This window comes from Grampus griseus (genome assembly GCF_964374135.1).
Source record: "Grampus griseus genome assembly, chromosome: 13".
NCBI lineage: Eukaryota > Metazoa > Chordata > Mammalia > Artiodactyla > Delphinidae > Grampus > Grampus griseus.
In genome coordinates this window covers 78,117,874-78,142,656 of record NC_139007.1, presented here as the reverse complement: position 1 = coordinate 78,142,656, position 24,783 = coordinate 78,117,874, and positions in this window count along the sequence as shown.

The following is a 24,783-nucleotide window of genomic DNA, read 5'->3' as shown; positions in this document are numbered from 1 at the left end:
GGGTCCTCATATAGGGCAGACTCTTGGCCCTACCTGCCCGGGACAGCCTGTGGAGGCGAGGGGATGCGGGCATGTTGCGGGAGAGTGGGGTGGTCCTTCCTACCCTGGGGGACCCTTGAGGTGGGCACTTAAAGCTGCACACGGCGGTGTTGTGCTGAGAGTCCTCTCTCCTCGGCCTCATTCGTGCTGGCTACGTTTCTCAACCCTCTCTTCCCATTTCTCCAAAAATCATTTGCAAAAAGATATTCTTACTGACATTCCTAACCATTCACCAGGGAACCAGTGATATAGCCCCTCTTAGGGTGTGAATGAGCCCCAGTCTTCCGGAGATAATAGTTTGGCTGCAGTCTCAGTTACTGCAAACTGGGTGTCTTTGTTAAGTAGAGGTTTATCACAACTGCAGCAGAAAAGAATACAAAATGCCATTAAATGCGGATACAAAAGTGTTCCTGGATTTATATTCTCCAACGAAACACATTATGTTCCTCCCCCAAAGAGTGGTACTTTTTTTGTATCTTTTCTGAAATAGACTGTTTTGCATTTTGTCTTATCTAGAAAACAGCAAGTTTATGTCTCCCCTGCCATCTACCTTATTCAGGCTCTTTGGGAGTTTTGAGTTGTGTGTGTGTGTGAGTGTGCGTGTGCTTGCTATGTGTGTACATGTGTGTGTTTACGGCTGGTAATCTTTATGATAGGTGGGGTCCAGAAATTTACTCTCTTTAAATGAATTGAATAACATACTAAAATATTGTCCCTAGCCATTGTCAATTTTATGCTGAATGGAGGTGAGCCATGAAGTGGCAGCTGTCATTTTGTATTTCCACTTAATAGTGGAATAGCTCAAACATCTCCCCGTCTTTAATAAGACCCAAATCGACTCATCTTCCGTGTGTGGGAAAGAGATGAAGAAAATACATACATGCTCTGCTGGATCTGGGTGCAAGTTTTGTCAGCACCATGAACTTGTTGGGGATCAAATGTCTAACTTAAGATAAAACTCAAAGACAGAAACTAGGGAATTCCCTGGCCGTCCAGTGGTTAGGACTCTGCCCTTCCACTGCAGGGGGCACGGGTTTGATCCCTGGTTGGGGAACTAAGATCCTGCAAGCTGTGCAGCACCGCCAAAAAAAAAAAAAAAAAAAAGCAGAAACTGTAAAATGTGATGTGATGCTCTTGGTTCAGTGGTTTTATGGGCAGATTAATTCTGAGATGTATTTAACCAGTCTGGAGTATCAGAGATTTTGATAGATAAGAATAAGAGCTCTAAAAGGATCCTTTAATAAATTAAGACTTATTTCAGTGTCTTATTTTGGCCCTCTGATGGAGCCCTTTCATCCAAGTGTCTAGGCTTTCACCTTCATTACCACATCGTTCTTTAGATAGATTACCTTATATCGTTTAAAAAATCCTGAACACTGAGGCTCAGTATGCTTTCTTTCCTCTTTTGACCTGATTTGTCCTCGTAGCCACTCACTTGCTCCTCTCTTTTGCCATGAAGACTGGTATATGGAAGAGAAACTCAGGTCAATGGTGACTTTTGCCCAAGGTCCCAATGTTCCCAAGTGGAGACAATGCAGAGGATGCAAAGTGAATGACGTATTTGCTGTTCAGTTTCTATTAAGATGCATTTGCTGACTTATTAGTAAATAGGCAGGTGCCCCCATAGCTGAGTGGAATGAATTTGTGGGGAGGGGGGCTCCCCGGTGTTCCCAGTTGCCCTGTGCACGTTGCCTAATGTCTGGGCTCTGCAGAACATTCAAAAAATTAACATGCTCACCAAATATGTTTTTCTTGCTCGTTAACTCGATAAAGCCCACTGGTTTTTTAGAATCACAACAGCAAGTTGTAAATGATGTATGAAATGAAAAATCTTTTCTCGCCCAGTGAACAGGGAGAGAGAACTGACAGTGCTTTCTCACTGCAGCCGCTTGCAATCACATCTAAATGCAGAGATGGCCACATACCAGCGGTGACCTCAGAAGGCCTCCGGGATGAGCATGTGGTGAGCTCACGGTCAGACCCTTGCGTCCCCAGGATTTCCTCCCCTCCTTCACATACTTCGCTGGAGCCCAGAGAGAATGTGGTTGAAAGAAATGCCACAAGTGACCCAGTTGGCTGTCCTCTGGGGACAGGGACGGCCTGGGTTCTGTTTAGAAGTCAGGACCCCCCTTGGGGGCCACTGGTGTTTGAGGCTTAATTTGAGTCATACAGTTGCAGTGGCTGTAATATGTTGTTCAGCTGCTGCTGTTCACTCACTTGATAAACTAACACCTATTTGCAAACCCATATACCCAGCACTGGGCCAGGCGTTGTGGAGGACAAAATAAACATAAAATATAAATATGTAAAAGATAAAAACGCAGCTCTGCACTCAAACTGCCTATAAGTCGACAAAATGGTGAATTTACTGAACATTTCTCCCCTAGATGGAATGATTTTATTCTTATTGTTGCCCTTGTGGTGCTATTGCAGTGATTCATATATAAAAATTGACAGTGTATTATATGTTCACCCACTTTTGTAAATAGTATGCATTCATTGTTTTGAGAAATGGGGAAAGACTGAAAAATGGAGGAAGACGGTTTTCGCTGGTTCCATCTCACGGGGATGGACCAACATTAACCAGACTCAAAAACGCTGATGTGTAGACCAGAATGCTGACTTAGTGTTTTGAAATGTGCTCATGACCTGGGAAGGTGCATTATAATCAGAAGGTGAACATGGACTTCTAACAAGGTGCTCTGAGAACCAGCCCTGGTCATCTTTCTCAGAGAAGCTGGCCTGCCCCTGGGATGGCTGTTGGGCACCTGGAGCAGGTAGTCCTCCTGTCTCAGTCAAGTCTTGGGGCTCTTCTTTCTTTGTTTCCATGACTGTCCATCCGTCCTGACTGATGTATTCTTTCTTTAGATATTTAACCTCATTAGCCAGGTGACTGTCATGTCCTACAAGCCTACGGGGGTCTTTCTTTCTCTAATTTTAGGAGCCTTTGCATGTCTCTTTGGTCTGCAGATACCAACTTTATAGTTCAACTGTAAGAGGAAATGTCTCCAAATTTGTGCACCCCGTTTTGTCCCTGTCACCTTCTACTGTATAGTAACCATCACGACTCACTCACGGTGCTGTAATGGAGTAGATGACACCCAGTTTGGGAGTCTAGAAGTCCCCCAGGAAACCGTGCTCCATCCCCACAATGAATAATAACTATGGATTTTAAGATTGGCTTTGGGTTTGGGGTGAATTATCTTTATAATATCTGGGAGATTGTCTTTACCCATTTAATCCAGTTGCTTTAATGATAGCCATTGAGCAGCTTGCTGGTACATGAATGTAAATGTATTAATGTCTTCTTGGGAGAAGTCACAGACATTCTGGTCTCTGGACCAGAATGGCCAGGTCATGGCTTGACTGTCCTGATCTTCTGTCCATCTTAATGGTCACTGTTGTATTTCTACACCATCGGTTGTTCTCACGGTTGCTATCCTGTCCCTCAGTGATTGAAAAGGTAGCTGAAATAACTAGATTGCCTTGCCAAGGTTGATTCTGGTGGTTGTGTATGTATGTGTTCTGACTCCTCATAATAAAAAAAAGCCAATAGTTCAAAAGCTTCCTATGTTTTCATCAATATATTGAATGTATCCTGAAAAAGGCTGTATTCTAGGATGAGAAGTCTGTCATTGACGTCAGTTGCTCTGTAAATGCCAGGAAGACATTCATCTTGGGGATCAAGTATAACCACATTGGTAGAAGATAGAATTTCCACATTTCAATAGTCGCAGAAATTACTCCATTACTTTCTGCGCCCTCTTGCCCCCCACGATGGCAATGCTTTGGAGCCAATTCCATTTTGCACAAAGATTAGCAAATACCAGTCTGAATCCATGCAGATGTCTACATAATTACAACATAGGAAATAACATTTTTAGACAATGAAAATCTGGATAATCCCTAAGATGAAGTTATCTCAGAGGCCATAGGAAGCATGTAGTTTTGAAACATCGTTTGCCTTGAGGATTTCACACTGACCGATGGGGACGTTTGGGCAGGTGGAGGACCCAGAGGAGAAGGCAGATGTCCTGGCAGTGGCTGACAAGCCCCCTTCACACATTAAATGCTTGGAAGGAGGATGTGGACCTTGCTTGGAGTCCCTTTACAACCACAAGAGGAGTGGAAATTGAACATGGGCTATAGAAGCTTAAAGAATTTGGCAGAATGACTATAAAAGTGAAATGTCTGCTCTAGAAAAATCTTACCTTTGACCATAGATTTATCCCTAAAATGTCTGCAGTGTTTAGATGCTTCCTGTCACCTGGAATGGGCACGCTCTCAGTTTCATTTTTCCTCTTAAAGAAGTTCTGAATGTAAAATGTCCTGGGAGTCCCCTTCCGTGGACTTAATCTGCCTCAATAGCCTGGGCCATCCCGAGAAAAGCACATTGGGTTTTGCTGTTTACATATCTTGACAAACTCAGCCTCTGAGGCAATACATATCGAACCAGCTGGAAGGACATTAAAATGAAAAGCTAGCATCTTTCCTGTTCAGTGAAATATTCACTTCAAGGCAAACTCACCACTCAGCCTGAATTTAAAAGATGCTGCTTGAATACAAGTTGGAGTTAGTTTGAAAGTTAGTTCACTGCAGAATGCCCTGTAATCAAAGGGGACATTGCCCCTTAAATTTTGAAAGTGTCAGACATGCACCCCACCCAGTAGGACTATACTGATGACAGAGGATAAAATACACATGCATATTTATAACACTTTCCAAGTGTTTCTAGAAAGCCTTCTAGGAACTCAAAAGCTTTACTAGTATTACCTCGGGGACTTCTGATGTTGGGGGAGTCCCCCTAGACCGCCTGGTTCACCTCTTTGCCTCCAGGCAGCCTGATCTAGACAGGTTCCAGCCTCTCCTCCTGCAGTCTCTGGGGGAAGGGAACTCACAACCTTTATGATAACCCATCTAATAATGAGATTCCTCTGTTATCCTTTAAGCACATTTGTTCTTCTCTCTTTAAAAGAGACCTTAATAGTCTGATCACAATTTGTACACTCAAGGCGGTTTTAAAGTCACCTTCTCAGCATGCTTTTCTTAACTTAAATCCTACAAGCCATTTTCCTCAGGTCTTACTTTTGGACCATGGATTTGATTTCTTTGTTTTCCTTGGGTGGGGTGGGGGCCAGGGGAGTGGGCGATGGGTGTTGAAGGGCGAGGCGTCTGGGGTCAGATGGACATCAGTTTGAGTGTCAGCTCCAGTATTTCCTGGCTGTGATTTGGGGCAAATTACTTGGCCTCTTTAAGCTTTGGTTTTTTCATCTGTAAAATGGAGATAATACAGTTGTGACTCACTGAGTTGTTGTGAAGATTTAATGAGACGATAAAGAATTTACACCACGCTGGGCACGGAGCTGTTTCCTCCACTACGTTATTTTCAGACACGGTCTTCCTCATATTCCAAAGAAAATGTGCTTTTGAGAAGCTGTGCAAGAGTTCCAGTTTGAAGTCAGGGTAGGGGTTTGGGTCCTTTATGTCTGGCACCTGTTCTGACTGGTCCTGATTTCTTTCCATGTGGTCACTGTTCTTCCCATACCAGTTGTCAAATATTTAGAAATGTATGAATTTTAAGTCAACCTTGGAGCTAGCTAAAAGAGTATGTAATCGTCTTGAAGACATTATGCTAAGTGAAAAGTCACAAAAGGAGAAATACTATGTGGTTCCACGTAGATGAGGTACCTAGAGGAGTCGAATTTACAGAGGCAAAAAGTAGAGCGTGGTTGCCAGGTGTGTTGGGCGGGAGGGAGGAGAGTGAAGAAATATTGTTCAATGGGTACGGAATTTCAGTTTGGAAGGACGAAAAAAGCTCTGGAGATGGCTGTACATGCACGGCAGTGTGAATGTACTCAATGGCATTGAACTCTACACTTTAAAATGGGAAATTTTATGGTATTGTATTTTATCACAATAAAAAAGAATATATAAGGAATAATTTCATTTCTGCAGACAGAAACTCCTTTGGTACTGCAAATCGTCAGTTCTTTAGTTTTGCTGAGGCATATTTTCACATATTAGGCAATCAATCAATCAACCAAAAAAGTATTCCCTACTTGCTATACGTTAGGATGTGTCAGAGAATCACAAAAGTAGTGAAAGACAACCCTCCTGCCCATATAGTTGGGCAAAGTCTGTACTCAGGCAAACAGAGGGGAAAACAGAAGATGGTTCTGAAGGAATCAGCTCTGTGCTCCCGAGATCCCTGAGGAAGAGGCAGGGGAAAGAATGTGACTCAGAGGATGAGGGAGAAGGTTGAGATGGGAAGGTACCTGGCTGGAGCAGGCCCACCTTCCAGCCAGGAGAGAAGGGGAGCCCCTCAAGGTGAGAGAGACGCCCCGCCCAAGGCAGGGCGAGCTGTCTCAGTGCAGCACCCAATCAAGTGGGAAAATCAGAGACTTTCATGGGGCCTGGGAAGCCAGGCAGAGGGCTTTAGAGGGCCGTCAACAAGGAGCCAGTGTTGAACTGGAGAAAACAAGCCGTGCCTCAGCAAAGTTTGTCAGTGGCTAGGACTGGGCTGCGGAGAGGGGATGGAGTTCAGAGTGGCCTATCTTTTTCGCTATGCGGCTGCAATGTTTTTGAGGACTTGTGCAATTCCTTTTGTCCAGATGGCCCCCTACCTTGATTTGGATTTCTCTGTCTCCAAGAACCTGCTGAACGTATCTAAACTCTCTTCCAAACCACGTTTCCCTCCCAATTTCCCGGTTTCTGTTTTGGCAACATGTTTCAGACTCACACACTTGAAATACTGATATTGTCTTGGCCTCCTGCCTCTCCTTCAATCTGCATATTGTAGACATCAGATCATTCTGTTTTTTGTTCTTTTTTTTGACGGAGGCCTGGTTGCAAGGGTAGGTAGTCTAGTGTTATGGAAACGAAGGAGAATAAGAACTTAAAAGGAGCCAAAGGATTTGGCAATAAGGTAATCACTGGTGACTCTTCTGAAATTGTTTTTCTTCTTTTTTTTTGCGGTACGTGGGCCTCTCACTGTTGTGGCCTCTCCCGTTGCGGAGCGCAGGCTCCGGACGCGCAGGCTAAGCGGCCATGGCTCACGGGCCCAGCCGCTCCGCGGCATGTGGGATCTTCCCAGACCGGGGCACGAACCCGTGTCCCCTGCATCGGCAGGCGGACTCCCAACCACTGCGCCACCAGGGAAGCCCTGAAATTGTTTTTAGTGTAACATTAGGAGTGTGTGTTGAGACCATAAAGATGAAGCAGGGGATTGGTAAGCAAAATGTGGCAGAGGAGGGCACAGCACCTTGCATAGATTTATTCCTGATAGGATGTTTGTTCACTTCAAGGGCAAAAAAAGCAAGAAGATTCTTATCAAAAAAATGCAGCCCAGCATCTCAGCGTTTTCCCTGCCTTCTTTCTGCACTCCCTGGGGGGAGGCGGCGGTCGGTGGTGAGGGCAGAGTACTCTGCCCTCCTCTTCTGTCTGCAGTACACGAACACACACCTGAACTTTACTGCTGCACAGAGACACGTGGGCTTTCTGTCTATCAAGGTCTTGGCATCACACACGGTCCAGATATAAAGAATACTGCAGCTTCCCCCTCCATGCTGCTGTTGTCCAGAGTGTTCACCTTCTTGAATTAAATTATTGATGAATTTTTGAGCGTTACTGAAGTCATTATGTGTTTTTCTCTTTTTCTTAGTCCATTGTTGTCAAAACCACAACTATTAATGACCCAAGAAAGAGAAGGAGAAAAACTAGAAACTTGATTTTCTGGACGATGTCATTCTCATTGCTGTCTAGGTTGTCTCTTTACACTCGGCCCTTCCGCCCAGGCTCTTGGACGGCACCAGACAGAGCTGCTAACAGCAGCAAGTGTCTCCTTCAGCCACTTGCCCCGGACCCTCCACGTGACTCCACTTCACCTGTTCCTGCTCTTCCGAGCCCTGGCTGTGGACTCATGGCTGCACACTTGCTGGGGCCTGCGACCACTCAGATTCCTCCTTGGCTTCTCTTGTAGAAGCTTCGGGTCACTCTGCACCCCCCCCTCCCCGCCCTGTGGCGTGGGCCTCCCCAGAGGTCTCCAGGGCTGGTCTTGGCAGAGAGAAAACCACTCTCTGGCCTGGGCCCTGCCTCCTTTGCTCTGGGCGTCAGGTGAAGGTTAGGATGTGGTAAGATTCAGTGCATTACAGATATGACCTCATTAAAAACAAGGCTTCCCTGGTGGCGCAGTGGTTAAGAGTCCGCCTGCCGATGCAGGGGACACGGGTTCGTGCCCTGGTCTGGGAGGATCCCACATGCCGTGGAGCATCTGGGCCTGTGAGCCATGGCTGCTGGAGCCTGTGTGTCTGGAGCCTGTGCTCCGCAACGGGAGAGGCCACAACAGTGAGAGGCCCGCGTACCGCAAAAACAAAACAAAACAAAAGAAAACGTGAGTCAGACTGTGTAACTTACCCGCTTAAAACTGTCCCCAGGGACTCTTACTGCACCCCTCTGAAATCCTTTACTCCGGTCACCCCGACTTGCCTTCCACTCCCTGGAAAGTCTGTCTGTCTGTCTGTCTGCTCTCTCTCACCGCTGAGCCCTTTTCAAGCAACCACTCCACCTCCATTTCCACCCTGGAGAGTCCCCAAAGCATGAAAGACATCACGTGAGGGCCATGCCGTGCAATCCAGGCTGATGGGAGATCTGAGGAAGCTCGTGGGTGTTCCAGAAGGACAGTGACAACAGTTCATGGGGAAGGGAGCGAAGTCTGGGATCAAGTATACGGTGGGGCCTCTCAGCAGAGGGATCTCTAAAGATAAGTGATAGGGATTGTTTCCAGAGTGTCCAGCATTTGGCTGCGGAACTCTGAGGTCACTGCTGAAGTGTTGCAAGGGCTTTGTGAATCCAGACATCACCTATAGAATGAACAAATGTTTCACATACAACTCTTTCATGTATACTGATATTGTAATTAATAAAATATAAATTTACTTTAAAGTCTAACTGAGTTCAGTTACTTTTAAACAAATTATGATGTGTTTTCTCAAACAACGCCTACTACAACTATAATTTGAAGTGAGTGGACTCAGATTTTCAGTGAATCTAAGTTTGAATCCTAGCTTCTCCATTATGTGATGGTACTTAACCTTTCTATCTCTACTGCTTCACCTATTGAATTGAGTTTATATAATTCCAGAATCGTCATATTGTTGTGAAGTTTAAATGACAGAGTATATATTACAACTTATGAATATGCTCCACAGCAGTTGAATGCAAGAAATGTGTGAGATTCCTTTCTTTTTTTGAAAACCAAACAGCAGAAAGCCCTGCCAGCCACCAAAAGGCTGTGCAGTTCAATCACAGGATTCTGTGATGTTCTTGTCGCAAAATATTTAACAGCTGGGTCTCTGAGTCTAGTTTGGACACAGATATTGGTTGATATTTTCATTTTCATTAGTGAGTTATATGACAGTGAAATAATAAAGCTGTGTTTCGGAACTTCATTAGTTTGCAGCGTCACTGATGTAAGTATCTTCTTTACTGAAGTGGAAAATAGTTTTGAATATTAGAAGAATATTTCTTTAATTTTTTGTGCTATTCAAACACAACTACAGGCCACATATGCAACACATCTTTAAGTTTAATCTGCATTATTAACATTTTCTCCATCACTTTCTTAAGTCTAGACTGGGGGGGTCAGCAAAATTTTTCTGTAAAGGAACATGTAGTAAATATTTCAGACTTTGCAGGCTATATAGTATCTGTTTCAACTACACAATTCCACTGTTGCATAAAAAAAGCAGGAAATGCAGCCATAGACAAAGCATAAAGGAATGGGCATGGTTGTGTTCAAATAAAACTTTATTTAGAAAAATAGGTGGTGGGCTAGATTTGGCCTGTGGGCCATGGTTTGCTGACTCCTGGTCTTATAACGTCAAGGCTTGATTGGTAGGGATTGCTGATTTCTATGGTGTAAATACTCTCATCAAGGCTGGTACCAAGCTACTGATGTGACATCACTGCACACAGAGTTGGCAAGAGGTGTGCAGCAGGCCCCATGACGGTATTTCTATTGTTCAGGTACAGCCAAGGTAAAAGACTCCAAGAGCATAGATTATAGTCCAATGTAGTCAAATACTTAGGAAGTGTGAGTTTTAAGTATTTATTGCTTTTTGTACTTAATATAATTTATTTAATTGTAAGTTTATATGATTTAATTTTTAATGATGACATGTTTAACAACTGGCTCACAAAATTCCTGAAAATTTAACAGTTGACCCTCGTGAGCCAGTACGGCCAGCGGCAGTAGAGCCTGGTTGCCTTCCCCCACCACAGGATCACATAAAAGTTCCATCCATACAAGGTGTCAGAAAACAGACGAGAAGCTCTAAAAGTCTGCCACCCAAGAGTGCCAGTGTAGTAACCTGGCCCAGGCTGGTGGTGCTGTGCTGTTTATGGTCAGCGGAGCATAGCGCTCTCACTGCAGCTCTTCAGGCGTCAGTTCTTAGCGTCCAGCCTCATCAGAGCAGTGCACAGGCCCTGACCCCTTGTGGAACCCACCCTTTTCAGTCATCTCCATTTCCCCCTCATCTGGAGCTTCCTTCCCTCCCCCAGGCAGAAGCACCTAGAGGCACCTCTCCTCCTAGGTCTCTGTGTGCACACGAAAGCCTGGGGTTGAGGGGCTTATTTCCAGGTGCCTGGCTGACTTCTGTGCCTTTGTCCCTCAAATAGGAGGGATGATAAAGCCCCCTCATCTGTACGCCTCCCCCTGTGTCCAGGCGGAGTGAAAAGAGAAAGGGAAATATAGTACCGCTCATTCTTTTGAGATTCCTTTTGCAGTGAGAATAAAATAGGAATTACTCATTTAAAAAATTATCTGGCTACCTGTTTCTCCTGGTTAGAGCAGTGTTAGCTATAATTGTTCATAAGTGTTAGCTATCATTGTTAATACATAGAAGAAACTGGCTCTCTAGCGTTTACAATAAATTCCACAGTGAAATTAAAAAAAATAGGTCAAAGTAAAGGAAACATTGGCTCAAGCCAAATGTATTTAATTTAGATTTCTAAAAATGCCTAATGAAAGTAGGTACTTTAGGCCCAAGTATATATCAGTGACACTAGCTTATACAGAATTTGAGAAAATCAGAAAACTGGTGGGAAGGTGCCGGCTAGTTGCTTTCAATTCAGGGCATGTGGCAAAACTGGGTCTTCAACTTCACCGGTAAATAGGCATTTTCCTTATTTTGTTTTTGTTTCGTAACGCAAGTACCAATATTTAGGCCACAATAAGTAGACATTAAGTTTGATCTCTTCCAAATATCTTAGGGAGGCATAGTTTTTCTTTTCTTTATTGTGAGGTGTACTCATTGATAAATATTATTGCCCTATTAAAGGCAAACAGCAAACGCAGCGCAGCTCCTGATTCTGAACTTATGTGACCCAGAGGCAGTGCACAAGCCTGGGGAAAGTTAAATATAATGCAGCGGGCACCCAGCTGCCAGGCTTCAGGCCTTGTCCTCACATTTAATATACCTCAACAGCAGCGATTTGCAATGTTTTTTCTCTCCCATCTGGATTCCTTACTGGCCTCCCAACTTCAGCTGACTTCCATCTTCCCTTTCTCCCACCTGCTCCTTTTAAGAAAAAGTAATAGACTATTTTTAAGACTATTTTTTGGCTCCCAGAAAGATGGAGCAGAGAATACTGAGCTCCTGTATACGTCACCCGCACAGTGGCCCCTGTTGTAACCTCTTGCATTAGCGTGGTAACTTTTTTACGATTGATGAACCAATATTGATACATTTTATTAACTAAAGTAAAGTCCATTGTTGAATTAGACTTCCCTCTTTGTGTTGAACATTTTTTGGGTTTTGACAAAAGTATAATGTCATGTATCCACCATGACAGTCTCATACAGAATCGTTTCACCTGTGTTCCACCTATTCAACCCTCCCTTCCTCTGAATCCCTGACAACCACTGATCTTTTTATTGGTTCTAAACTTTTGCTTCCTTCCTCTCTTTTAAAATTAATTAATTAATTAATTATTGCTGCATTGTTCTTGCTAATTGGATGGGCCACTTAGTCTTATCTCACCACCTCCATTCTAGAACTCATTGCTCCAAGAATTGCAGTTTCACTATTGCAGATTTTGTATATAAACCAGAGTTCTATATAAAGGAAAATACTTAAATCCTTTCTAATTTAATGTGGTTTCCTATCTCTTTTAGGAAACTTTTTCCTTGAGTATCTACCCACAGTTTCAATTAGGTCTAATAAAGCATGTCAAAGCTGGGAAGCAGATCTGAAGCAAACCTATTTTGCAAGCCCATTTTCTCCTTTAATTATTTTGAGCCGCGTGTTTCTAGTGCCTAAATTATGCTCCCACTTCCCATAAATGGGGCCCTTCGGAAGATGCAGTTTCTCTTTGAGGTTCCCAAGGTATCATTTACCGTGCTACAGCTTTAGTTAATTGAAAGCATCTTTCTTAGATCTTGGAGCTGATGGCTTACTCTGTGCCCATCTGCCTAAAGTGAGTTATACTTAAAGGACAGGCAGTTTGCATGTGTAATTAAGTCATATGTAAATAGTAGTAATCCCCTTTTCTTGGGCTGTTAGACCTGGTCCAATGTGAAACTCCAGTGGGAGTTCCTTAGGTAAATATACAGTCTTGAGAATCACCACATAGAGAGAAATGTTATATGAAGCAGTATGCCATACTTAATTTTAATATTAGCCTGTGAGATTAGCAGAGATGAAATTTACCCTGGGAAAGAGAGCTGACAAAGTTCACCCAAAAGGGGAAAAATCTCTTTGATTTTCAAATTTTGCATAGAAAAGAATTCCTTCATTCCTTCTTTTTCTTCTTCCTTCCCTCCCTGCCATATGGGATGCCAAGTTCTCTCTTAAACTCTTAAGAGGCTGAGATTTGGGGCCTGTGGTCATGCCTGAAGGGTATGATGGAAGCAGAGGGGCCGTCTAGTTTGTGGCCGTCCTCACTGAGATACAGCCTGGCCTTCTTTATAAAGACACAGAGTATGAAGTGCATGATGCTTTGCCCACGACTGTGTCACTTGGGGGCATATTTTGATCTCCGTTGCCTTGCTCTCGATCATTGGAATCTCTTTCTCTCTCTCTTTAAAAATATTTTTAATAGACTGTATTCTGTGTTTGGTAGACGTCCTCATGGACTTTAATAAAGCTTTCAAACCTGAGGAACCAGATTGGCTGGGGCAGTTGTTTTTCCTTGTTTCAGTTGATAACCAGCTCTGTTTATTTATTTGTCATAGTTTTGCTTGATCTTACAAGGCACTGAAAACACAACTCCTATTAGCATCGCACTGAATCCATTACATAAAGATCTTGTATACGTCTTCTGGTGGGGCAGGCCAGAGAAGGTTCTGGAATGTGGCAGCACAACACCACTGATGATCCATACACAGGGGAGCAAAACCCCATGGGTTTTCTATGAGTTCAGTTGGCTCTAGACTCTTCTTTCCTCCCTTGCTTCAGTGGGCTGGAGAGCTTCTGCCTTTGGTCATAGCTCAAGATAAGTTATTTAAGGTGCCACCCTTGAGCTGTTCTGGTTTCTGGGTGAGGTACATTGGAGAGTTTGGTGTGAAGAGTGTTACACGGTGAGCATTTGAGCTCATTAGATTTTATTTGCAGTTTGCAAATCCTTTCTTATACCTAGAAATGCAAGAGAACTGATTTTATTAAACAAAATAAAACAAACAGAGCCACAACAAAGCCAACTATTTTTAGACTGAGAATTTTATGTTGCTTCTGCCCACACAGCACCAAAAAAATTTTCATCCTATTTATACCCCAACTTCAAGAACATTTACAGCCTTGATTGCTTTTGGAATTTGAAGTACAAGTGCTGGAAATCACATTTTGTTGAATACCTGTTTGCACACCTCAGTTCGAGCACTGGCTACAAGGCATTGCAATTCTTTGTTTATATGTCTGTCTCCTTCGATAGACTGTGAGCTACTTGAGAGCAGTTACTGGGCCACTTCTCCATCCATCCATCCATCCACCCACCCATCCATCCATATGTCCACCCATCCATCTCTCCTCAGCATTTATTGAGCGCCTATCATGTGGGAGGTACCGTGTTTGGCACTAGGAATTGAGCCATGAGTAGGAGATTGTTTTCCTCTCCCCTTTGTAGTCTCAGCATCTAGCACTATGCCCTAACTAGTGGTCGGTTAAGAAATGTCCATTGAATGAATGAATGAACTGATGACTTGTTACAGCTTACTCCTGATGCAGTGATCTGGCTTCTCACATGCATTTCCTCTGGTTGTCTGGAACAGGGTGGGCTCCTTGGAGCTGGTTCTCTCTGCTGGGCATGCCCAGTCTCCTGCCTCTTTTGATCTGATGTGTCCAAGGCTAACAGAATTCCAGAACTCTATTCTGATCCAAATTTTGGTTTCAGCTCAACCAGTGGGTTGGAGGCAACTGGATCTTAGAAGATAATTTTGCTCTGGGCTAGTGAATCCTTCTCCTTCTTCGTGAACTATTGTGCTGGTGCCTTTTGAGAGTCTGAAGTGATAATGAACGTTTAATGCACAATAAACACTATTTAGTCAATTTATCCTTTTTTTCTTTTTTAAAACACAGTGTAGACTACTGATTCTCAAGGTGTGGTTCCAGGATCCTTGGAGGTACCCAAAACTCTTATCAAGGGGTTCACAAGGTCCATACCATTATATTTGCGATTTTTACTCTTATCCTCTCATGAATCTAGAGCAGAGTTTCCCAGAGATCAAATGACATGTAATTTGCAATAAATTAAATGCAATGGGTATTCAGTTCTTTTCTGTTAAGCCAACATTAAGAGATTTGCAAAAAGATAAAATAATACCATTCTTCTTACTACAGTCGTTTTTTGTTTTGGAAATAGAATTTTATTATTTATGTTAACATGTGATGGGTTGTCACTGCTATTTTTAGATGAATTTTAAAAATTCTCATTTTGAATATGGTAGACATTAATAGACATATCAATAGAGGGAACCAACTAAACAGAAGCTCTTTGGGGGCTTCAATAATCTTTAAAAGTGTAAAGGGATCCGAGACCAGAATGTTTGACAATCGTTGATGTAGATTGATATAACTGTGTGTGTGGGCTTTGCAATCATAGGGCCTGAGTTTACCCACTTTACCACTTACAATCTGCTGGCTTTACCACTAAGTACTCTGTGACCTTGGGTAAGTTACTTACCTTCCTTTGACTTTAGTTTTTAATTGGTAAAATGAGGATAATAGCACTCATTATCTAACTCGCTGATTTGTTTAGAGAATTAAATGAGATAATACACACTAGATACTTTGAGTAGGGCCTGGCACAGAGTAAGCACTGATTAGTTATTAACTTATGACAGTGTTTTAAATATATATTTAATATATATTTATTTTAGAAAATTTAGAGAATATGGATAACTATTGGAAGAAAATGAAAGTCACCCATGCTCTAACTACTCAGAAGGAGCCATTGTTTATCTTTCCGTGTCTTTCTTTCCAATTCATGTGGTTGTGTGTCTGTGTATTTGGTCTTTACACAAAATTCCATGCCCTACATTGTGTAACATATTCTCAGCAACTGTTATATAGTCTTATGAAACATGATTTTTCATTGCTGTATTATATTACTTATATTTCATTTTATAGTCAGTATATGCCATAATAAATTTAACCCTTCTCCTTTTAGACTGGGTCCAATTTTTCACCCTTATAAATAAAGCACAATTAACATTCCTGAACATAAATCTCTGTCCATGTGATTATTTTTTTAGGATAAATTTGCAAAAGTATAATTACTGGGCAAAAACTCCTTATGGATATTTCCAAGTTGCTATTTGGAAAATTTGTATACATTGCATTCTCTTCAACAGTGTATGGGAATGTCCATTTTATGGTGTAAACATTTGCCATCATTTAAAATTACTGGTTTATTTTAAAATTATTTTTGCCAATCTGATAGGGCAAAATAGCATAGAATTAAAAAATTTTTTGCATACTCAATTACTAATGAGTATAATTTTTGGAAATTTGAATTTTCGTTCTATGTATTGCTGTTAATTTCCTTTGAATTTTAAAAAGTGTGGTATATTATTATTGTATATAACTCCTATTGATTTGTACGAGGTCTGTAACCTTTATCTATTAGACTTATGGCAAATAATTTTCCTGGTTTGTTGGTTGACAATTTTTTCCTTTTAAAAATATGCGGAAAATGTTTTGTGAAAAATTTTACATGGTCAGATCTTTTTGTCTGTTTAAAAATTTTTTTCTTCCCTTGCTTTTATGCTTAGAAGGTCCAGTCCTATCTTGAGTTTAACCACATTTGTGACTTATATTTTCTTTTCTCTTCCTTTTTCTTAGTTGTCCTTCATCCTTCCTTTTCCTCTCCCTGTCTCCCTCTGTCCCTGTATCTGTCTGTAACATTAACTCTTTTACACATCTGGATTTTATGTTGTTGTACAGTTGAATTTCAGCTCAAGCTTCGTTTTTGTTTCAAAATAGCCAATCTTCTTAATAAAAGTTTTTGAATGGTGTTTGAATAAGCCTCCTTTATTTGGGGTGGTTTCTTTGTCATTTATTAACTTCAAATATATATGCGGTCTGTTTCAGGGCTTCCCATTTTCAGTCTGCTGCTCTGCAGAGTGATTATTGTGCCAGGATCATGCTGTTTTAGTTGGTTTCATAATATGGTTTAATATCTGGCAGAACAAAAGTCTTCTTACTAGTTTTCTTTAAATCCTGCCCAGCCATTTGCATGTTTTATTGTTCTAGAGATCTTTTGAATCATTCTGTGGGGTCTCCCACTCTCCCATTCCCTGCATCCCATGGACATTTTGGTTTTGATTCTTATGGAGGTAAAAATTAATTTCAGAATTGACAGTTTACAGTGTTCTCCTGAGGAACATGTTCTATCACTCTGCTCATTCAGTTCTTCTTTTATGTGTATCAGGGAAGTTTTGGATTTTCTTCACACAAATATCACACATTTATTGCTAAGATTATTTCTAGGATTGTTATGTGAATGATCTTCCCTTCCTTTAGAACCTCTACCTATTGCTGGTATACACAAAAGCTATTGATTATTGTATATATACCTCATATTAAGAGCTCTTGAATGGTGTTAAGTTTCAGAGTTTACAGGAACATCTCTCGTTTTTTTAATATGTATAATCATATTATTTGCAAATCACTGTAATTTATTCAATATATTCATATATAATATAAAAATATAATCTGTAACATGTTATATATCATGTTATAAAAATATTATCTATTATATATTTTTTGTTTCATGTCTTACTGATTAATTAAAATTTACCGGCAGACTGTTAAACGGTTAGTGATAGCAGACATTCTTATCTGGGTTCTTCTAGTGTTTTGCAATTAAATGTTAACTGGCAGTGTGAGATAAACAGACTTTGTTACACTGATGATGTGTTCTTCTACTAGTCTGTCCTTCTTTCCTTTCTTTCTTCCTTTTTCCCTTCTGTTTTCTTTCTAACAGGACAAGGGTAGGATATCCCCATGTCACTTTTGGCATTGACTGCACTTAGTGAAATTTTTCTTATGTGTTCTTTTGATATGTTGTGTTATAATAATATAGTTCGTTATAGTAAACTATCATTGCATTCCCAGGATAAAACCCATCTGTTCAGATTTTTATTCCTTCTGAGGTTTATAGGATTCCTTCATCTTCCAAAGATAAAAGATAAGGGAAATTGACTAGTTTTATAGGTATTGGTAGTAAACTGACCAACTGCTTTAAAGATGCGATTGTTTGTGAACTCTCTGAATTCAATGACAAAATTTACTCCAGAAATTATTTTTCAAGTTTTAAATCTATAACAATACAACCTTTTCTTTCTGTGCAGAAAATACTTTGTAAACTATATTTTTCATTAATAAAGGCAGTTCTCTTCCTTTTTCTTCTTTTTTCCTGTTTAGTATGACTTGGACCTCATGTGTTAGCAATATTCAGAGAGTTTCCTAATCCAGTTAGGGAAAATGGTTACACTGCATTAAAAATGAATGTCCATTAAGGATTTTATTCCTTTGTTATTTACATTGCCTTACAGAAATAGGGATAATAGGGATAAAATATGGGTGGTCTAGAGATTAGACATGGAATAGATTAAAGTGATTATATAATAATAATTAAATTATAATACTTTAGTTGTTAAATGTGAATATAGGGCTTCCCTGGTGGTGCAGTGGTTGGGAGTCCGCCTGCCGATGCGGGTTCGTGCCCCGGTCCGGGAGGATCCCGCGTGCCGCGGAGCGGCTGGGCCCGTGGGCCATGGCCGCTGGGCCTGCGCGTCTGGAGCCTGTGCTCTGCAGCGGGAGGGGCCGCAGCGGTGGGAAGCCCGCGTACTGCAAAAAAAAAAAAAAAAAAAAAAAGTGAATATATTTTTAGTGTATTGGGAAGCATTATTTTTAGTAATATTGACTGTGATTGCATTTATATCTACAAAAATAAAGAGAATTACAGAATGTTACCTGAAAATAATTTTTTCTCATTTTATTCTTAGAAATTACTCACTGTAGGTGAACAAACCCATGGAACTTTATTATGCACCCACAAAGGAGCACAAATGAGCTTTTACTAAAACCAATTCTGAGAATGAACTTTTTTATAGCCTATTTCTTTAATATTAAAGATGTACCGTCATTACTTTTATGGACACAACATTGGATATGTTGTTCAGTTTTCTTTCTGAGCCAGATTCGTTTACACTATTAGAATCTTTTCCCCTTAATTTAAGATATCCTTTTTTGGAAGGGACTGCAGTTATTCAGTACTTTTTCTTTCCTTTTAAAACTATATCTAGGGTTGTATGTTTTCACAAAGTGTGGTTCCATTTGGAGCATCTAGCTTTTGACCCAGGAATTTTTCATAGTTCTGTATTCTTAAGTGAAGATTCAGTTGGCCGTCCTTTCCCCTCCCCTCAGAAGTTTTTTAGGCCTACAGAATGTTAAATAATATGTATTTTGACTTTTTTTCCTGGAGTCTTGTATATTTATAGTTTTCTATATAAGCTGTAGTATCTTCATGAAGACCAAGGCTCAAATTTACTGTGCGTAAAAAACAATTCTCATAGGATTATTATTTTCATGGTGTTTTCTTCCATAATATCTCATTTTTTTAAAAAAAGTTCTTTATGAACTTAGTGTCCATTGTCATGCAATGTTATTTTCTTCCATTTTTTCCTCTCTAATTTTGGAATTTCTGATCCTGGGAAAGAGAACCAAACAAGATCTCAAGTTCTGTGAGAACTTGGTTCATTCACAGATTTCACTGAAGAAAGAAAAATTAAATTGGTCTTATGTAGTCTTCAAGTGTATATTTAAAGAAGTCTTTTTTGCATTAGTTCTACTGTCACCTCAGTTCCTTTATTATGTGTTATGTTTTTTCCTATTAAAATACCAGAGACATGGAGATATTTTGCACTTTAGCCTTCATGAAAAGTACAAGATATGTTCAAAGCTTCCCTGATTCTTTTCTTATTGGTAGCCACATAAGTTTCAAAAATAACATGGTACATAGAAGTAACAATGGGGAAAAATTTGCTTCTGTTTGAAAAGTGTGTTTAGCATTTTGGGTTGCCATATCAGTTTATAAATTTTGGTGCTCTGCTAATTATACCTTTCTAGAGAAGCAAGTTAATGGAGCTTGAGCCCTGCCTTGATGTGTAGTGAAAGATAATTCTGTAGAAGAATGTCAGCCAGCATGGTAAAGTTGTTCTACTCTTCTTAATTGAGTTTTATATTGAAGGACAGTGTTTGGTGTTTAGAGCCAAAAGGCTTTATGATTACAGGTCAGAAATAAGATTGACTTGCGTTTTATTTTTCGTCCCTGTCCTGATTCCAGGTATGTTTCCAAGTTTATATTATCACAGTATTTACAAAAACATGTTTGCATTGAGAATTAACCATAAAAGGTTTTTGCCAGGGGAGAGTCATCCTCTAATACCATTGTAACTAAAGCCTGTGTTGTCATTGTAAATATTTACCTGTCATTTTTGACAGATTGGGGCCAGCTTGATGTTTTAAATCTTCACCCCAATACGAAAATTAAAAGGCTTGTGAAATTTTTTACCATTTTATCAAAAATATTTAAAATCTGTTTTTACCTTGGGAATCTGTGCCATGAAATTTGAAAACCACCAAAAATCAAGGGAAATTTTGTAGTCAGTTCCTTTTCTGGTATAATGTTAAATTGTATAGATTATTAATGCATGTCCACTGAATATAACCCTGGTTTTGTGATATAACTGCTTAGATTTTATTGGTGACATTAGGTTAATGGTTGCATTAAATAACTAAATTCCCATTGTGATTATTAATTGAAATTTGTCTTTAGGCAAAAAGTTATTTGTGAATATAAGCTTTGTGCTTAGAGAATGTATGTGTTTTTATCTGTCAGTATGGGAGGATGTAAATTCTTTGCATCATTAGTGAATTTATTGGATGTGTAATCCTTTGAAAAATATAATTATAGGTATTTGATAAGAAAAAAAAAAAAAAAAAGAAATTACTCACTGTAGTTGCCAGCAGGAACAAACCAAATAATTATGACTTCAGTGAAAACTATTAAATTATAAAAGAAGCCTTAAACTTTTAGCAAAACACAGAACAGAGAGTTTTTCTAGCAGGTTAGCTTTTGGAGTGGGGCAGTCTTGGCAGCCCTCCATCAGTTCCTAGTTCATCGTTAGGGACCTCTCCCTCAGGGTTCTGCACCCCGAGGACTTGGACTTTGAAAGTATGAGGATGGCTGCTGTCACTTCCTCTACCACTTGTAAGGTCTCAGCCATCTCCCACAGACACGAGGGTGCTTGACTGCCCCTTCTTGTCTCTCTTAGGGGTGAGGGGAGGTCCCCCAATTTCCCCTGTCTCATCTCAGCCTGGTCAACGGGCACCAACCACCGGTCAGGTGTTGGGGGTGATTCCTCAGATTGGCTTCCCTGACTTCAAAGCACTGAGCTTTAGTCCTCAGACTGGCATTTAATCATGGCCCCGTGAATAAGAACAGTACATAGGTAAGTTTGCCTCATGTTGGTTCCAGAGGAAACTACAAAAATGCAAGTCCTGTCTCTGGCACAGTGTTAATGCAGGTGGGCTGAGGGGGAAAGACTAAGTGTTCTGTCTACTTGTCGGTGTGGATGCTGCCTATTTGACAGTCACAGTCGAGTGTTGAACACCTACTATGGGCCAGGCACTGTGCTAGATCCTGGGGCTAAAACATCGAGGGTGACCTTGTTTCTTGAAGCACTTGAAACATTGTTCCGCTCCACTCCTGAGCGCCGCAAACACTTGTTGAGTGCCTTCTGCATAGTTGGGGCTTGAGGAAGGGACGGCTGTTTCTTGGTCAGATGGTAAGCATGGCTGGACTCCTTAGCCTCGTGTAGCCATGACCGTTAAATGTCGGTGCCAATGGAGGCAAAATGGCTGTGGGACCGTTGGTCTAAGATGCTAAGTGGCACGATTCATACTACAGATTCACTTCTTTGGATGAAATGAGGAAGAAAAAGCCATTCCTAGTCAGCTTAGTACTTTGGCTCAGCAAAATAGTATGCTCACTTTCAAAATTAATATTGCAGAAAATATCAAAGTGTGGTTATTTATACTAATTGTTCAAAGCTCTTAACCTTAAAAGATTATTTTTCTTGTTTCTATATCTTGTGTTTGTATCTTGGTTATAGCAAAACCAAGATAATCAACATTGGAAGAAGAACCTAAAGGCTTTAAAATCATGTAGGGGAGAATCTGTTTTTAGATGGTTGACGAATATATCTGGTTTTGAATTTTCAGTTGGACACAACTCATTAACGTATGGTGTAGAAATGTCAAGGAGCAGAGAGGTGGGGTGGATTTCACTGTAATTCAGCATCTGGTTGGCTGGAGCTCCCAGAGATGTCTGATGCTCTAACATGGGACATGCTATGGCTCCCCAGAGTGGTTTGCTCAGACGTTAGGCAGAGGCTGACCATCCCCAGCAAAGCAGGGTTCAGAATGTCCTTCCCCTTTGGCATAACTGGAAAAATGCTGTGAATGGTAGTAGAGGAAAAATGGCAGGAGAGCTTGTTCAGATTAGAGAGTGAGATGCAGTCACAGCAAATGGCAAAAGCATCTCTGGGAGTTTAGGAGACCGTGGGTGGACGGCATCCTGCTGGGGATGCAGGGGACCTGGAGAGCGCAGGAGTCACTGATTACGGCCCTGGGCGAGCAGGGACCCTGAATCTGACAAGCACTTGAGCACACACCGGAGGTCCTGGGGGGCAACAGAGTGGCCCTGGGGAGACCTAATGTCAGCCTCCTCCTCCCCAGTAGCAGCCATCGTGGTCAGGGGGTGCAGACTCCTTCAGGGCAGCTGGGAGGACTGACCGCTCGAGGCTTCAGCACAGTGGCCCCCACTCCTGGGTTTGACTTTCTGCCAATTCTTTGAGAATTCTTTGTGGGGTGCGCTAGCCCCTACAGCACCACCCTCCAGAAGTGGAATTCTTCAGGACAGGCCTACAAGAACCTGAGCTGTGAGGAGTAGCTCCCTCGCTTTCTGCCAGGCCAGTGGAACGAGGAGGCTGTATATCTAGTGACCACCTGGCTGGGGGGCTGGGTCCCAAACCCACGTGTGGGGAGATGGCAGAGCCTCAGCAATGCAGCCAAAGCCATTTTGAGGTGTAATCCATGAGAAACAATAAATCCCAGAAACTCTGTGGAAGATTTGAGAGTGTGATGTAAATGGTGATTTCAGAGAAAGACATAGAGAGGTAGAGAGATGGGAGCACAGCTCGGGTCACAGCTGTGACAGGTTAGGAGGTGAGACAGTAGCATCAAAATTCCCCGGGGACCATTGCTTAGGTGGGAAACCTGGATGAGAAAACCTGACTACCTCTCAGAAGGTAAAAAAATCTCCAAACCAATACTTTTAGCGTTAAGTATATTATTTTAAAGTTACATCATTTAAATTTTCACACACAGACGCACACACAAATAGAGGTGAGAGGGAATGACAAGCAAATACTCTTTTCTCAGTTAAATCTGCATAGGAATTTAATGCTTTATTGTCTAAGTGTTTTAAAATACACTTTAAAATGTATGGGTTACAAGTCAGGTAGTAAAAGTTTGAGAGGAAGTTTTGTCTGGGTTCGGAATCTTCTCATTAAGATAAAAATTTGGCAGTTTGAAGACCCCAAAAGCTAAAATATTAGCAGTATAGTTTATAAGTTCTATTTCTTTTATTCCAATTCTTTACCTATAAGAAGCCTGCATAATAATTGTATTTTAACCCAGGGAATCCCTATGCCTCTGGTGGGGGGAACCTTTCTTTTTCTAGAGTGGGTTTAAATGTCCGTTGGTGCCTGGGGTGGGAGTGGACGTCTTTCCCACCCTTCCCGGAGCACTCCATGATGGAGGCAGTCCCAGCGCGGGCCTGTCTGATTTCGGGGCGAAAGAAGGAGTAAGGATAAGGTTAGTTTTCTTTTGAAGTTAATAGCCTCCTACAAAGGCCTTCGGTAAAACAGAGATGCCTTAAACATCACTTAATGTTCCCTCTTTTTTTGCCCTGGGGTGGTGAAATCAGAGGACAGCAAGGCTTGGGAGGCAGGTGTGGGCCAGTCACCAGGGGATGCATGTGTGCCCAGGACTCCCTGGGCAGGACAGGTGGGGCAGCCCCTCCTCAGCCTCTTCTGTTGCTTCTCCTCAGCTGGACGCCCTGTGCAGAACAAAGAATCTCTCTCCTGCATCCCTCTTCCGCCCAGCCTAGACAGGAAGGCAGCCCAGGGAAGCGTCTGCGTGGCTGATGTTTCCCTTTTCCATTCCACTGCAGGAGGCAGGGGATCCTTTTGAATGAGCTCAATCTTCTTGTTCAAAGGCGCGCTCTCCAGACGGCATTTGGAGAAGTCTGGCTATAACAGTCTGTGTCTTCTCACGACCATGACTCATTTGGAGAGAGAGATTATTTGCAGGACAGATTCTGCTGGAGATTTTGGACCAACTTTGAAGGATAAATATTCCAGATATGTTGAACTTGGGGTGATGTGTGGATGCTTTAAAAGCAGCAAAACCAAACAACGTAATAGTGACATACTCAGACAACACTCCCACCGTGGACAGACGTTGTATGTCTATGAGGTTGAAGTCCATGGAGGTAGGGGACATGGGACGAGGGAGATGAACGATGAACTTAGAACATTTGTAGACTGTTGTATACACAGTACCTCATTTAATCTTTCCAAGAACCATTTTGAAGTGGGATATTTTAGACTTTTATTTTATCAGTGAGAAAACAATCAGAGAGGTTAAGCCACTTGTCTAAATCACAGCTAGTATGTGCTGGAGTTGGAATTGCACCCGGTTCTCAACTTCACTTTCTGTGTTCTTTCCCTTCCCCATTGTTAGCGGTACAGACAGTGGCCTGCTGGATGCCACTGGCAGTGCCCCACCTCAGCACCTTGGTTAGATTTGAGGTGGCTGGTTGGGTCCACCCAGGGTCAGATGCTTCTGCTGTAAGAACATCTAAATGGCATTCTTTATCCTGGGGCTCTTGGAAGCAAATCAAGAAGAACCCGAAATAACAACTTGAGTTAGCATGACGCAGGTTTCCTCCGTGGCTACACCGGAGAGCACAGAGTGAGGGGTTTTGGTGTCAGAGAACACAATGGCGTGACCTTGGGCAAGCTACTCAAGCTATGTTCTCAGTTTCCCTTTGGTGAAATGGGACTTAAAATAGTTTGTACCTCAAAAAAAAAATAGTTTGTACCTCAAAAAGGTGTTG